Source organism: Capra hircus, chromosome 22 (genome assembly GCF_001704415.2).
Source record: "Capra hircus breed San Clemente chromosome 22, ASM170441v1, whole genome shotgun sequence".
In the NCBI taxonomy this organism is placed as follows: domain Eukaryota; kingdom Metazoa; phylum Chordata; class Mammalia; order Artiodactyla; family Bovidae; genus Capra; species Capra hircus.
Genome location: NC_030829.1, coordinates 17,017,789 through 17,031,235, shown reverse-complemented (window position 1 = coordinate 17,031,235; position 13,447 = coordinate 17,017,789). Strand labels below are relative to the sequence as shown.

Below are 13,447 nucleotides of genomic sequence, written 5' to 3'. Positions count from 1 at the left end.
TTCACACACGGCGGGAGGAGCAGCAACCAATCAGTGACAAGATAGGAGCCGGAAGCGCTCCTCCCTCTGCAGGAGCAATGGCTCCGTCCGGATTCGAGCCTTTTCCGCTCCCTTCTCCCTCCCTCTTCGGTTGCCGCAAGGGGGGGCCGCACTCTCGCCTGCCTCTGACCACCTCTTTCCCTTTCAGCGTAACAAACGCTATGCTCCCGTCTTCCCACTAGGGAAGGCGACCCCCAGATACCGGCCAGACGACCTCAGCCACCCATCCCCCCACCAATCCGCCGGACCCCCTCCCACCAGAGTTCCGCTCCCCTACCTAGCCGAGGCTCTCTGAGGAGCCGGAGCCCCAGAGCACAGCCTCTTCTCTAGGTGGCCCCGGCGGCTTCCGCTGATTGGCAGCGAGTTGGCCAATGGGTGCGGGGCGGTGGGCGGAGGGGCCAATGGCGCGGCGGGAGGGGGCGTGTCCCGGGTGCCCCTGGCGCCGGCGCTGGGAATCCCCGTGCGGTCAGTGGCGTTTCCGCTCGGGCAGCGGGCTGAGTGAGCTGCTACCGCCGCCGCCGCCGCCGCCGGGGGAGGGGCGGCCGCCGCCCGCCTGCGCTCAGAGACTCACGCAGCCCCAGTCCCGCCAGTCCGCCAACACTGTAGTGCCGGCCCTCCCTCCTTCCCTGGCCCTTCCCCCTCCCCGCCTTTGGCTCGCTCCGCCTTTCTGCCCCCCACCCCCACCTCACGGGCACGGGCCATTCCCGGCCAGGAAACGCCGTGGCGCCGCGTTGGGCCTAACTCGAGTCCTGCTGCCTCCCGGGAGTGCCGTGCGCCGCAGCCCGGGCCCAGGCCTGGGACAAGGTAAGGGTCCAACAGAAAAGAGAGACCTACCCTCACGACCGGGCCCCGGGGGAGGGAAGGGTCACCTCCTCCGTCTCCCCGCGCTTGCTCTCGGGACGTGGGCCTGGCCCTCCCCAGGCTCTCAGTAGGAGGATGCTGCCCCTTCTCATCCCCCTCGCCGCCCCCCACACACCGTTGCACCCCTTTCCCAGGCGGAGAGGCCCCATCCGTAATCTCGTCGACCCCACTACCCTTTTCACGTCTTTCCTGGGTCAGGACGCTTCCCCTCCCCCCACGCCTCTTCACCCCTTTTCCTGGGAACTGCCTACTCCACGTTTACCTTTTACTTGAGGATAGGCCTCTCACTGCTCTCCTCTCAAAATACACAGGCACACTTTTTTTCCCCTCCCCAAACCTCACCCCCACCCCCATTCGCGCGGCCTTGTGACAACTCTGATCCTTCTGGGGGGGGCTTCGATCTCCCCACCCCACCCCCAAATGTTCCTGGACGCCTTCCCCCTCGTCCTGGGGTCCCCATTCCAGATGATTGCTTCGTTTCCCACACTAAGGACATTACCTTCGCCACCCCCACCTCACATTCTTGGGCTCTCAGTGGCGTAAGCCCCAGTATATCTGAGATGGCCTCACTGGATTTGTAGGGTTCTAGCTTGGAGTTGAGCCAGATTGTGTCGTTTTCCCTGCCTTGGGCGTGGAGAGCGATCATTTGCGAACGTCTTTAAAGGCAGAAAAATGTAGCCTTTATGAATTCTCTTTCCCTCTGCGTGGAAGCCAGGGATGCGAAGTGAATGGTGATGAGAAAAAGCCCTGGTTTTTAAGTAGGTGAATCGCGTGATAGGGAAAGTTTCTGTTGGGAAAGCCCCTTCTATGCTAATTTATTCTACAGAGCTCCTTTGCTCCTCTCACTTCTTGGGAATAACTGGTCTTTCCCTTGGATAGTGATGCTGCAGCCAGCTCTGCTGGTCTGGGTCAGGGTTGCGTGTATGACCTGCATTTTCTGCTTTCTCATGTTACTTGTGCAATGTGTTCACCACTAACTCATTTCTTGCCCAGACCTCTGGGTTGCATTGGGCTTTGTCTATACTTAGTTTATTTTTCCAGTTTTCCCCGTTCTCATAGTACTAAAAGAATCCCCAGGTCCTCTGCAAATTTCCTTTATCTCTTGATGAAACGAGTTGCATTTAAATGACATATTTATGACCAAGGTCATATTAACATTTTTGTTGGGCAGATGTTACATATTACATAGCAATACTGTGATTAGGGTGGATCCAGCTGAGTTGAGTGTCCTGAGCTTTTCAAGAGAATGTGTACCCCCTATTTGGGAAATTTTCTTGATTAGTTTTATATCAATGTTTGTAGGTCACTCTGAGAGGAAAATTATAAGTGGTAATTTGAGGTGTGTGGAATCTGAGATAGTAAACCTCACCTTTTCAGAGGTTTAGATTTCTACCGGTTTTTTCAGGAGGATCATTAGTTTTCTTCTGTAGCCAAAAATTCTGACTCGTTATGAGATTAGAATCTTTTAAGGTTTACTGAAGATGTCACTGTGTAGAAAAATGATTATGTCCTTTGGTAGGACACAACATAAGCTTCTGTCTTTAACTGCAAATTTAAATTTGACTGTAAAGAGAATGTTTAGCAAATAGGCCTTTTAAAGACTAAAGGTTAATCTTCACTCCTAAATTGGTGCCTTATTAAGTGTATATTTGGAATTTGGTAAATGTTGATTTTTCTAATAAAAAGCCACAGTTAAAACTAAAAGGGTGACCTTAGGATTGTTTCTTTCTAAAGGCATAATTCCAGCCCTTCTGGCATGGAGCACTGGTCCAAAAAAAAAAAAAAAAGAATGTGTAAGGAGTGGGGGTGGGGTAAGAAGAAGGTTGTTCCTTTGGGCTGGATCACAGGGGTGAGTATACAAGGCAGCAGCAGCTGCTGGCTCTGGAGCTCTGGTTGCTACGTGAGGAGCTTGAGTAGTGCTGGCTGCTGTCTCCAGGGAAGGACAGCAGTGCAGCGTCCATTAATGCTGTTGGCTGCAGGGAGCTGCACTTAGGCAATGGCTGCTTCAGGGCTAAGACGGAAACCTTGCTTTCCTGGGAATTTTCACTGCTGTGCTGGTTTGCATTTTATTGGTGGGGAAATGAGAATTAGCAATTCATAACCTTCTACCCATTTATGGATATCAGCATTTGGAAACTGAACCGTAGTTAAAGACTTTTCTGTTTGGTTTTTGTGGCAGATTTTTGGTTTTAATCTGGGGATTTTGCTTGGATAGGACCAGAAGTTCCATTTGAGTTTTAATTTTTCAATCCTTTTAAAACCAAGGTAATAAGAATTTAAGGATCTTCATGAGAACCAGAATGGAGAAAATATCAGTTGATTTTTCTGCAGCTGGCATGTTTTCCTCCATCTTTTTAATCATTAAATCAATTTTAATACTTGTACGTCTTCTTCCTTCCAGTTGTTAGACCATAGTTACCTTATTGAACAGATGTTTTGCTAAACATTTTACTATATTTAGGGTCTTAAACTCTAGAAACAACTGTCCTTTGCAGAACGATTTCTATGTATAAATATCAAGTATTTTCTTATTTTCTGTGTTAGTAATAGATTTCTCCAAATTAGATTATTTCTTTAGAATTTGACCTGTGATATTGATTTATAATATGTGTTGAGTATAGTTGTCTAAGATCACAAGGATCTATATGTTTGACAGTGATCCATTTGAAATATGACAGACTAGAAGGAATACTCAGAAATTGAATAAATCTAGTATACAGGATACTTGAGATGATAGCATCTAGGCCCCTTATGTAGTCTGTCTTCTTCCACGGTTCCCACAGTTTAGGAAGATCTCTGATTAAGCAGAACAGTTTGTTAAATATGGAAGTACTTGAAGGAGAATCACCAGCCCAATATACCATCAGTTACATCTGATACTTAACAGATAGATGCCTGTTATTGTCTCCCCCTAAGACTCAGGCATCCTATATATATATATATTTTTTTTTTCCTTCAGAATTTTAGTATGTTCGGTTTTGTGTAAATGAACCCAGTCATCTATAATGTGTAGTATGACTCTGGCGTTTGTGGCGGGAACCAGAAAGAATGGAAATGAGTTTTGTCATTCACAAATGTTACTTGCATTGTCTTTCAGTGTTGCAAGGGGAATAATGAAACAGAACCTTTAATGGATAACATTTTAGGTGGTTCTAATTCTTATTACTATCACATATAAAAGATGCCATATCAGATAAGTATGGTGTCACTCATACTGGCTGTTTAACATAGATACAAATGTCTGTAAGTTGTCTTTTATATAATATGAAAGCTACCTTATAAAATAATTGTTTTTAACTTGTATTTCCTGTTTGGAACTCCTTTGAGATCTTAACGTAAGATCATTTCCTTAAGAGCATAGAAGGCCTTTTCATAGAATTTATTTTACCAGCATGCTTGAAATTTTTACTGTCTTCTGATAGTGTTTTGTGTCTAGAAATGTACATACTTTGGGGACTTATTTTGGCCTTTCTGGAGGAGGATGGCCACTTCATTTTTTCCCTTTGGACAGGAAAATAATATTGTTCAAAATGCATATGTGCAGACAACCACTTTTACGTTATCCTCTTCATATTCAATTAATTTATGAAATATTGGGCAGAAGCTAAAGACAATCAGTGATTGTTGGATCCATCTTACCAGTGAAAAAGTGGATTATGAATAAAATAAAGTTTTCTTATTTTTTGTTATTTAGGACAAATGAAACTTCAACCCTGCAAAATTATGAGATAGTATATATTTAGTAATACAACTGGCGGTTATTTGTAAAAAGAAAAAAATTCAGTCATTCCTCAAAGTGTAATGTACCTATGATAAATAATGATTGACACCATTCCTTGCTGCCAAAAATTCCAAAGTATGTGATGAAATGGCATTTTTAACCTTTCTGTTGACGCAGTGATGTCTCTTGTGGTGAAGATTCAGGGTAGTTCATGAGAGGTTGATAGATTATCATTTCTTTAATTTCTCAGTACATATTTTGTTTAATCAGTTAGTCTTATGAAAAATGTTCTGCTGTATATTCATTCTGAATTGAGTAGATACCCCATAGCTTGGTGGGGGGGGGGGGGTCAGTGTGTTGGAAAGCATTGCTTTAGAGAATTCTTATTCTGACAATATATTAAACTCCTAACATTTTTGAAGAGAAGTAAAAGAGATAAAAGGAACAATGAAGCAGAATCTCTGTCTACTTTATATCCGCGCTTACCAAGCAAGGAATTTGTAATCCCATCCTGCCTCACTCAGTTTTTCCATCATATTGATTTTGTTTGCTGAATACCTCAGGGAGAGATGTAAGGGTCACTTTAAGTGTCTTTGACATAAAGACAGGGATAAGGAATTTTCTGCATATTGGAATAATATCTTAGTATTTTTAAAACACTAAGATTATTGGATGTCTTTATCTGATATATGTGACTTGATAATGATCTTACCGATATCTGTGCTCTTCTGCCTTCCCTTGAAGTATGAACATTCTCAGGAGTTTTGATGGCAGATTGAAGTAGTAATCATTTCCTGAGCTGTGTTAGTCATGTATATACACCTAGAGCTGAGGATACTCCTTGGCCTGTGTTACGAATCACAGAAAAAGCAGTAGATGTAGGACTTTACTCAGTGTTTCTGTCTGGGGAGTCAAGTTTCTGATGTGTTACCTAGTTGAGGGAAAATGCAGAATTCCTTGCTGTGCTGTTTGAAAAATAGATGGAAGGATGGGAGGAGCCAGAGATGCCTGCAGCAGGACTTGGTCTGAGTAGAAAAGGAAGATTTTTGTTTCAAATTGCCAGCTGCTTATGGCAAACTGACTCGCTTATTATGCCTCTAGTTGGCCTGTCAATATGGCCAAACAGCTAGATAAGTGCAGGGCAGGACAAAGGGCTCTTTGCACAGCAGGGAGGCAGTGCTGGTGGGGGAGGGGCAGGAGGTGGGAAAGGCAGGAGGAGGAGGTTCTTTTCCCTGGGATGATTCAGTTTGGCTTACAGTTAAAGAAAACATTTATAGTTGCTACTCAAGCATTGAATTTGTGCCAACCATATAATGGTAACCCCAAATTTAGTATATCCCTGAGTATCTGGTAGGAACCCATCCCTTCCTCCAAGGAAAAATGAAATCTTAAAGCTTTGTATAGATTAAAAAAATAAATCCCTGTGCTCTACCCCCTAAATTCAAATCACCTCCCCAGTAGACCAGTTCTAGAGCATCTGACTGTTGAGTTCTCATTTAAAAATAGGAAAGAATATTGTATCTGAATAAAACCTTTATATTTCAATATTTGATTGTCCGTATTTGATTATTGGGTTAGACCAGAATAGTAGAATAATTTGTTTCCCTTTGTAATGTAAAATAGTTACATATTGTTAGCTGCAATTTTATATCAGTATTATGAAGAGCACCCTTCAGCATTCAAGTGTTGGGTTGCCATCATGTAAAATGTTAATTAAAGAAAGGCTGATTATTATTTCAGTCTCATCGCTACTTCCTGGACAACCTGATATTCCCTAGAGATTACCCAACCTCCCTTTTAGGTTAGGCACAACCTTGTTTGATACGTAAGTGCTCAGCTCCCAGCTGCAAGTGGGGTGGTTGCATCTAGCTTATTAGAATTAATATGAATCACAGAGTTGGAAGAGATCTGACATTATTCCTTTATGCAAAATCATAATGAACTACTTCAAAGTTTGTGTAAGTTTGCATTAAAATTTTAAAAGGATCAATGTCCTAAACAGTATTTATAGTTACTTTTAAAATGTTGAACAGTGCATGTGTGCCTGTTCTTTTTGTTTGGTTGAATTTTTGGGCCAGTTGTTTTTAAAAAACCAAAATATTGAAGAATTGCATTTACAGACAAGTTATACAGCAATTATTTTGATTGCAAAAGGATTCCTACATTTTAAAAAATATATATATTCTTTTAAATGCTTAATATATTTTCCAAGAATATGATTTTTAGACATAATTGATTTGAACTCAGTTTTCTAAGAGTAAATCTGTTGCTTGGATTGAGATACCACCTGCATTGCAATGTTATTAAACCAGCCTTAGAGTTTTCCCTTATATCCAGACTGCAGGCGATAACAAAGGAAACTGGAGTGTTAATTTTTTTTTCTTATGGATTCAGAGCTTGTGGCTGTTAGCAAAGAAGAGGTGTTTTAACTCAATAGAATAATTAAAAATACCTTTAATGCACATTTTAATAGTAAGCAAGCCTGACCAAGTTTTGTGTCTTCTGCCTTAGTAAAAGAAATATAAATGTGTTACCCACTTAACATTATATTTTTATGCACAGTGGTCTTGGCAGTAATGATATATTTTGACCTGAAAAAGGAAATTTGAGTGACTAATTATTGCCATTAGACTATTTTTCATGAAATAGTAACAACATTAACATGAGATTTAGTGGGCTGCATTTTATATTATTATAGAAATTTAGGGTAGTCATTTCTTCTCTTTAAAGTTCATTCACATGGATTATTTCCATAGATTTGTGTGACTAAAATAGAAGCAGTCTAGTTCAAACTCTGGCCTCCATTTCAGACAGTTTTCTCTACATGTCCTAAGACTAACCTTGCTAGCACTAGGGTAAACATCCTTTGTGCATATACATGTGCATGCACACACACACAGGAATGTGCACACCACTTTCCAAGTAATTAGAAAGCGTGTCATCCTGGCTTCTAGTACTCCTATTACCTGAATCTTGCCAGGGTCCCTAAAAAGTTCCAGGCAAAAGTGGGGAGGGGGCATGATTTGATCCCACAGGTTTTGATAACCATCTGGCTCCCCAAACAGCTCATCCCATTTGCAGTAAGCCATAGCCAGCAGTCGGCTAGAATGGAGGTAGAACGCAGTGCTGTACCTCTTGTCTGTGCAGCTGCTCCACCTTATTTCCTGCTATTATCCCACAACGCCTCTCCCTAGCAAAAAAAATAAAATAGGACAAAGGGGAAAAATTGGGTTGGCAAATATGATTTTTATTATGATTAGATTGTGTGCTTGTTTTTTTATGTACTTAAATACAAAACTTATTTGTCCTATTCTCAAACAGTTGTCCAATTCTCAAAAGTCGATAGCAAAAGAGATTTTATAACTAAAGATTTTATAACTAAAGTATCTTCTATTCTCTTTCTTGATAAACCATTTCAATTCTTAGTCTTCCGGGGAAAAAAGAAATGTTTTTAAGCATACTTGTGTTTCATTGGTTGATAACACAGTCACTATTAGCACTAGATGCCACCATATTAGCTTGAAGAAAGAAAAGAATTTCTTCTGTAGATAATATTTGCAGTTTGAATTGGGAATTACTAACTTGTATAATTCAGATGTATGATAATACTAAGGTTAAAAAAATTAAACCTTGATGAAACCCCTTTACCTTAGTGGAAGTGGAATTGTTTGAATATAGATTTTTTTTCATCCTTCAGAGCTCTTTTCTTCAAGCTGCTAATTTATGTTCTGCAAGCCTTGTTTTTTCCGTACAATTCCCCCCATAAGAAATGTTATTGTTTTCTGATGGTGAAATTTTCTCATCCCCAGTCCTGAAATGTGAAGACTCAAATAAAACCTGGTAGTCTAATTAAGGCATCTGCACTGCTGAATATAGTAAGAGGATTATTTCATAATTCTTAGAAATTATTATCTAGTTAGGATGTTCCAGTATAGTGTTAGCATATTTAATAATATTAACTTGTTAATTTGGGTGTATGTCCATATGGATCTCCTGGTTTTATGTTCGAACCCATTCGAACTCATTTTGTTTAAGGTTGTTTTCTTTCTTTTTTTTTTTTTTTTTTGGTCCCCCTGTCTTTGTGGGTTTTTTATTTCTGTCCTGTTATGATCTTTGTATGGCCTGTGTTGAAAAATTCTGTTTCCTTCCACCAACCTCTGTGTATTCCTCAACACATATTCTGTCACAGCTCTGTGAAGGAGGATGATCTGCAGTTAATAATCAACTGTTCAGGCATTCTTGATATCAAAGGAATGTTTTTTTTATGAGGAATAACCTGGAAGGACCTGTTGACAATTACTTTGCCTGTATGTTACATTTTCCTTCATTGATGTAGGCTGTTAAGAATTGACTTATTTTTAAGAGAAACCAGGTAGAAATGGAAGAGCCACAGTTACATATGATTAATTTAAAAATAAATGTTTAATATGGTAACATTGGGATAGAATCTAAAAGGTACTTTTTAAAAAAAAAATTTAAAAAAAACCTATATTTTCTAAAAACAAAGGTGTTTAATCACCTAAAGTAAAATCAAGAGAAAGACTTTTGAGGCACTGTGATTGATTGCATGCTGAACATTTAGATTGCATGCTGTAGCATTAGATTGTTGGATGACATAAACTTTTATTTTCTTGATTTCTGTGGTGCAGTCTGCTATAACCATGCAAGTTAAATGTCTTTATGCCCACAGTCTGGAAAATATAAGGTGAAATGACTTTAAGAAAACAACAATAACAGAAAACAGATTTGAGGAAATTGTAGAAGTCTAAATTTTTGAAATCTGTTTTTAATTATTTTTATTCTTAGACTTATTTATGGCAATTGAAACTTTAATGTTATAACTCAATAATAGAACAGAATAAAAGGTTGAAATCATGTCAGTGCACATTTTAGGATGGGGCTAAATTATAGGGCTCCGTGGTAAAGAATTCATATTTCAAGCAGAAGATGCAGGTTCAATCCCTGGAGAAAGAAATGGCATCCCACTCCAGCATTGCCTGGGAAACCCCATGGACAGAGGAGATCGGCAGGCTAAGCATGGCATGGGGTCGCAAAGAGTCAGACTACTAGCAACTAAACAACAACAAATTGTACCAAATTGTTGCATATTTTCGTATTTAAACTACTTTCATTGGAAAATTTTACCAAATATTTAAAAAACTGATTGAATGGGATAAAGTATTTAGAGCTTAAAGGTACTTATTTCTTGGTGGCATATATTATATAAGCAATATTAAAACCAGATATTTGCTAAAGATTCTTATTTTAAAAAATTATGCCAACATCCTATATGAAACTCTGCAGTTACTATAGCCATACCGCTTTAGATTAAGTAGGTGATAATAATGCCAGTGCTCTTTGGAGCCTAGATCAGATGAAATGTTTTTGCTTTTTCTTCCTTACTTTACCCTTAGGCCATTAAGATTTGAAGTGTTGCTACTTGTAAGGTATCCATTCATAAATTGAGTAGGAGCCTGATTAGGTCTTATGTGGAGGTCCATGGGAAGACATGTATTTTTAGAAAAGCAAGGCTCTGGGTAAGTGTAGCTTTCCTTTCATCATTTATCATGCACAGTTGGTATGAAAAGGAATGGCTGGATGTTTGTAAAATATACTAAGCAACAAGAGGAGAAGTAAACATATCTCACTTTATGATACAACTGTGCCAGGCAGGAAGGATGAAACATAATTTTTTTGTATAGAATACCTTAGCTCTTCTGAACTCTGTAATACTAGGAATATGGTTCTTTGGAAAATAGTTAACCCAGAGGATTGAGTTGAATATCTACTGTGAAAAATGATTTTTTTAATTTAATATTTTATGGATAGAGTGACCATGTGTCTTGTTTCCCTGGGACACTCCTGATTTATGTCTCCCAAGTAGTTAGTAATGGCACGCTTTTCACTCTCAAAAATGTCCTGGTTTGGGCCATAAATTATATCCTCACCCTAATTATAGAGGATCGTGGGAACTTTTTATCACTCTGTAGCAATGCAGTTTTTTTAGAGCTCTTCTGATTGTCTTTGTTAGGATTTTTCTGTTTGCTTCTCTGAACCCTCATATTAGGGTCTTCCCTAATAGCTCAGTTGGTAAAGAATCCACCTGCAATGCAGGAGATCCTAGTTCGATTGCTAGGTTGGGAAGATCTGCTGCAGGAGGGATAGGCTACCTACACCAGTATTCTTGGGCTTCCCTTGTGGGTCAGCTGGCAAAGAATCTGCCTGTGATGCCTGTGATGTCGGAGACCTGGGTTTGATCCCTGGGTTGGGAAGATCCCTTGGAGAAGGGAAAGGCTACCCACTCCAGTATTCTGGCCTGGAGAATTCCATGAACTATGTAGTCCATGGGATCGCAAAGAGTCGGACAGGACTGAACGACTTTGATTTTCTCTGAACTCCTATTTTCATATGGACAGTTTTAGAATGGAGAAGAAAATGGCAGCCCACTCCAGTATTCTTGCCTGGAGAACCCCATGGACAGAGGAGCCTGGCAGGCTCCATGGGGTTGCAAGAGTCAGACACGACTTAGCAACTAAAGAGAGTTTTAGAATGCCCTTTTTCTTTTTAGTGGTAGTGAGGAAGGAAATAGATACAGATTTAATTTTTTGTTATGAAAAACTCCAAATACAACAAAACAGAGGGGAAATAGAAAAAATGGGCTCCCTTTGAATTTTAATGAAACCATTCCATTTGATCAAGATAAGGTCCATACACTGCACTTGGTTGAAAAGTTTGTCTTTCTAATTTATAGGTTCTCTTTTCCTCATATTATACACTTAATGAAATTTATCATTGTGTTGAGTTCTTACTGTTGGATTTTGGAAATTATGTCTCCATGTTCTACTATTAGATGACACACCCCCCCCATATTCTGTGTAAATTAGCGATTAGATCCATTGCAAGTATAGTGACCATAGTGAAGTCGCTCAGTCGTGTCCGACTCTTTGCGACCCCATGGGCTGTAGCCTACCAGGTTCCTCTGTCTGTGGGATTTTCCAGGCAATAGTCCTGGAGTGGATTGCCATTTCCTTCTCCAGGGGATCTTCCCAACCCAGGGATCAAACCCAGGTCTCCCGCATTGTAGACAGACGCTTTACCCTCTGAGCCACCAGGGAAGTCATACTTTATAATAAAGTACTAGGTACTTTCCTTAAGAGTTACATAATGTCTGCTTGTCTGTGTGTTGTTAGGCAGCTGTTCAAGGCCCCAGAGAGTTTCTGTTTGTATAGTTTCTATTGAGATTTACCATACTAGAAATTAAAATAGAGTATTTTTTAATGTTATTAACTAATTTTAGAATAGCAATAACAAATCCTGCTGATGTATGTAACATTATTATGAAAAATAACTTTCCACTTTTTTTAATGGTATTAACATTTAACAAATCTCCTTGGTGATAGAAGACAACTGCTTTCTTATAGTCCAGTTCAGTTCAATTCAGTCGCTCAGTCGTGTCCGACTCCTTGCGACCCCATGAATCACAGCACGCCAGGCCTTCCTGTCCATCACCAACTCCTGGAGTTCACTCAGACTCACGTCCATTGAGTCTGTGATGCCATCCAGCCATCTCATCCTCTGTCGTCCGCTTCTCCTGCCCCCCATCCCTCCCAGCATCAGTCTTTTCCAATGAGTCAACTCTTCGCATGAGGTGGTCAAAGTACTGGAGTTTCAGCTTTAGCATCATTCCTTCCAAAGAAATCCCAGGGCTGATCTCCTTCAGAATGGACTGGTTGGATCTCCTTGCAGTCCAAGGGACTCTCAAGAGTCTTCTCCAACACCACAGTTCAAAAGCATCAATTCTTCGGCGCTCAGACTTCTTCACAGTCCAACTCTCACATCCATACATGACCACAGGAAAAACCATAGCCTTGACTAGACAGACCTTTGTTGGCAAAGTAATGTCTCTGCTTTTGAATATGCTATCTAGGTTGGCCATAACTTTTCTTCCAAGGAGTAAACATCTTTTAATTTCATGGCTGCAGTCACCGTCTGCAGTGATTTTGGAGCCCCCCAAAATAAAGTCTGACACTGTTTCCACTGTTTCCCATCTATTTCCCTTATAGTTACTTCTGCATTTAATTTGTTGTGATAAATTGTTTTGGTTGACAACTGAAGAAAATCTGGCTTCAGAAGTTCTCAGACCACACTTCGAGAAGAACAGGCTTAGATTCTATCACTGCTTAATTTATTTTCTGTAATACTCACCCTCATTAATTATGTGGGTCCCCTAAGATAACAACTTGAATAGGAAAAGCAAAATCAGTGCTTGCTTTTTTCCCCCTTACTTACTAGTTTTTTCAAGATAATGGGTTGGTAACTTAGCAACCTCTAGAGCTGAGCCATGAAGAGTCATTATTATTGTGTACTTAGGGTTTTATACCTGTTTGATATATTTTAGTCTCTTTTGGTCATTAATGTTGACATTTAAAAATGGCCCCACATTTGGCTGTTAGCTCCAAAGCGTTTTTACTCCTTATCAGTTGTTTCCTGACTTGCATTGCTTGATTTGTTGCTTTCTAGTGTGACAAGATGTTCCCGGATCATTTTGTATATTTCCTGCTCCAAACCTGGACTTAACTCATTTCTTCAAAACTGATTTCTTTTAGTGGGAAATGCTATTTAGAGACCATGGTTTGGGTGTTTAGAAGTGTTTGGTTATAGACCATTTCCGTGAATAGAACTAAAAAATGGTTTCATCCTTTCCTCTTTTTTTCCTTTTTCGAAATACCAGTTGTTGATATTATGTGGCAGCCTGGATGAGAAGGGATTTGGGGGGAGAATGGATACATGCATATGTATGGCTGAGTCCTTTCACTGTTCACCTGA

The 13,447-nt window shown here is 40.2% G+C and overlaps 1 protein-coding gene across 6 annotated transcripts in view; it reads left to right on the top strand.

Annotated features, from left to right (window-relative positions):
- SETD5 (SET domain containing 5) overlaps window positions 578-13,447 on the top strand; it is an 80,059-nt gene continuing 67,189 nt past the window's right edge. For 4 of the 6 annotated variants that reach the window (XM_018066693.1, XM_018066692.1, XM_018066691.1 and 1 more), the window contains exon 1: window positions 735-843. The gene's annotated coding sequence lies outside the window, so the exon portion shown is untranslated. Of the gene's footprint in view, window positions 844-13,447 lie in introns of all 6 variants that reach the window. The other 2 variants (XM_018066698.1, XM_018066699.1) reach the window with 1 other exon arrangement.